The 3,476-nt window shown below is 40.7% G+C and overlaps 1 non-coding gene across 1 annotated transcript; it reads right to left on the reverse strand.

The window, feature by feature from the left end:
- Positions 1-363: 363 nt before the first annotated feature.
- Positions 364-470, reverse strand: LOC138444506 (U6 spliceosomal RNA). The gene has a single exon (XR_011258523.1). It is a non-coding gene; the product is annotated as a U6 spliceosomal RNA (small nuclear RNA).
- Positions 471-3,476: the final 3,006 nt, after the last annotated feature.

Below are 3,476 nucleotides of genomic sequence, written 5' to 3' on the forward strand. Positions count from 1 at the left end.
GTTTCTGATCTTACATTTAGATCTTTAATCCATTTTGAGTTTATTTTTGTGTGCGGTGTTAGAAAGTGATCTAGTTTCATTCTTTTACAAGTGGTTGACCAGTTTTCCCAGCACCACTTGTTAAAGAGATTGTCTTTACTCCATTGTATATTCTTGCCTCCTTTGTCAAAGATAAGGTGTCCATATGTGTGTGGATTTATCTCTGGGCTTTCTATTTTGTTCCATTGATCTATATGTCTGTCTTTGTGCCAGTACCATACTGTCTTGATGACTGTGGCTTTGTAGTAGAGCCTGAAGTCAGGCAAGTTGATTCCTCCAGTTCCATTCTTCTTTCTCAAGATTGCTTTGGCTATTCGAGGTTTTAAAAATATGGAACGCTTCACGAATTTGCGTGTCATCCTTGCGCAGGGGCCATGCTAATCTTCTCTGTATCGTTCCAATTTTAGTATATGTGCTGCCGAAGCGAGCACTCAACATCTACTCTTATTGCAGGACAGCAAGAGAATAACTTGAAACAGCAGGATAAGGCTGACTCAGCACAAAGAGAAGTATTTCTGGAAGAGGGGAGAATGATTGTTGTCATTATAACATATCCGCCTTCAGGGGAAAAAGTTTTCACTGGACTCATTTGCATTTTATCCCATACCTGGAGTCTCCACCTTTATTAAGTCTTTATAAACAGACCCTCCATGCTTCCAGGGCCCCCAGATGAGGCACAGTTTATGCCCCAGTCATCAGAGGAGGGTGATTCCAATAAAATAAGGATAAAAGGATGAAAATAAAAGACCAGAAAGAAAATAGACTCACCAATAATATGTGTAAATGTGCTTATTTTCATGTTCTCTGCCCAAAACTGGAAGCTGCAGTGGCAGGGTCTCTGTTTCGGCGAGAATTTTTACATGCAAAATATTTTTACATTTTTACATAAAGAAACAACAGAAGCAAATACTAAAGTAGGCCAAGTTAAGAGTGAAGGTTGTTAAGATCAGTAATAAATCTGCAGTAGCTGATAGTGAACCCTGATTCATCCTTGATTCATTTCTAATAAACTTGTTGATGGAAAACAGAAAACCCCAAGTAGCTCAAATAAAATAGAACAGAAACAGGAGCTGGCAGTACAGTAGAGAACATAGCTGCCTTCCAGAATAAAAAAGAAGCCAGGAGACAGGATCACGACACAAGTCTTATACTGTGGAAGTCTCGTAGTTTTCGAGGACCTATTTAAATAATCTGATCAATCCTCTACGGCTTACCAGCATCCTTCACTTCAAGTGCGCTGAATTTACCTCATCTCCCATCTTTTGCACATTTCGTTTTTCTGCCTAAAATACAACCCTCCTCCCCCTTCACTTTTGCCTAAGTAATTCCTACTCATTGTTCTGGTCTTCCTTCTCCAGGAACTCCTCTAAAGCTCTAAAGCTAAGGCCAGGCTTCCCTGGTGGTCTAGTGATTAAGAATCTGCATTGCAATGCAAGAAACGGGGGTTCAATCCCTGGTCTGGGAAAGATTCCACGTCCTCGAGCAACAAAGCCGGTGCACCAGCCACAATCACATGGCAACAAGAGAAACCACTACAATGAGAAGCCTGCACACCACAATGAAGAGTAGCTCCTGCTCACCGCAACTAGATAAAACCCACGCAGCTATAAAGACCCAGCTCAGCCAAGAAATAAAATAAATCTTTTTTTAAAAAGTTCCTAAAAAAAAACAAATAAAACTAAGTCAGATATTCCTCCATGTGTCCCGCAGCCCTGTATTAAAATTGCTTGTGTGCTCATCCGTGTGACCCACCAGACCACAAGCATTCTGAGGGCTGATCCTGTGTCTTATGGTGCTTATACCTTCAGCATCTACAGTGGGCCTGGCAAAAAGAACGTATTCAACAAATATTGCCAACAAATATTATGACCCACTCTCCTGGCCTAATCATCAAAATCTTACAATTGAATCTGCCAAGTCATTCTTATTCCTCTCTCCAGGATAAAACCGAACAATCTGAAAAGCAGAGCAATGCTTTGTGAAGACAGTAAAACACTTCACAGTCCTAGACTAGAACCAGGCCTGGCAGAAATCAGATATCATATCCTCTTTCCCTTTTTCCCACCCTTCATTTTAGTCTCAATTCACCCACTTCCTCACATCCTAAACGTCAAGCACCATTCATAGACCAGTTATTGTTCAGTCGCTAAGTCGGGTCTGACTCTTTGTGACCCCACTGACTGTGGCCCTTTCCCGCCAGGCTCCTCTGTCCATGGAATTCCCCAGGCAAGAATACTGGAGTGGGTTGCCATTCCCTTCTCCACGGGATCTTCCGGACCCAGAGACTAAACCTAGATCTCCTGCATTGCAGATAGATTCTTTACCATCTGAGCCACCAAGGGCCCAATAAAGCCTTGCCTCAATTTCTTATCTGGCCTCTTATCAATTTCTGTTGAACGCCGGTTGGTAGCAAAGCTATCCCAGGCCATCCTATCTTAAACAATTTTTCAAAAAACTTGTATATCCCCCCTTCTCTGCTTTATTTTCATCTTTAACACTTATCACTAACATACTCTATACTTTTGAATTTATCTCATTACTTGCTAGCCCCTCTCCCTAAAATGCAAGCTCCACAAAATCTCTCTTTTCTGGTTGGACCACTAACATAGACTGGATCACTAACATAGTGGGAACTATGTTAGTGCCAGAACAGTATCTGGCACAGAGCAGGTATGTAATAGAAATATTTATTGAAATAATGAATGAATGTGTGAGTGAATGAAACCAAAAACTGTTGCTGTAAAACTTGAAAATAAAATGATTTGAATTTAACTAAAAACATGCCACCAAGTTATTTACTTTATTCAGTAAATAATGCTTCAAGCATCAACTCTTTCCCAGCATTCTACAAGTGTGTCATGAGAAAAACCTTCATAGAAAAAAAAAAGTCATAGTCATGCAGGTAAATCTTTGCTGTTATTCATATCTGACAGAGGAGAAAAACAATCTAAACGTGATTGGTTTTCAATGTTTGGCTTCCATTCTCAGCTGGACCCTCAATCTTACTAAAAAAGCCATTCATTTGGCCAATCATGCCCCCCAGTCTATTCTTAATAGCCTAATAGTCCCAAGACTTATCAATTTCCTCAATTTCAGCCCCAATCCATATTTGCAAAGAAAAGAAGCCATAGTATCTTTCTCTTCCATTTTCATACATATTATAGTAAATAGCAAAAAGGATCACAGCTTTTCACACCTCTCTCTAACCACACCCTTTACAGCGTGAATTTAAAGTTTCCTCTCACCAAGCAATGAAGTCTTTCCGAGCCCATAAATCTGGACAAATCTTGGGATTCCCTTTGCCCTGTAAAATGCAGCAGAAGGCATGCTGTGGAAGTTCCGAACTTGGCCTCAGCAGAACTGAGCACACTTGTGCTCACTCTCTTGGCTAGTCTACTAGAAAACAGGATATCACATGGAGCAGAGATGAGTCATCC

This window comes from Ovis canadensis, chromosome 7 (genome assembly GCF_042477335.2).
Source record: "Ovis canadensis isolate MfBH-ARS-UI-01 breed Bighorn chromosome 7, ARS-UI_OviCan_v2, whole genome shotgun sequence".
Classification (NCBI taxonomy): Eukaryota; Metazoa; Chordata; class Mammalia; order Artiodactyla; family Bovidae; genus Ovis; species Ovis canadensis.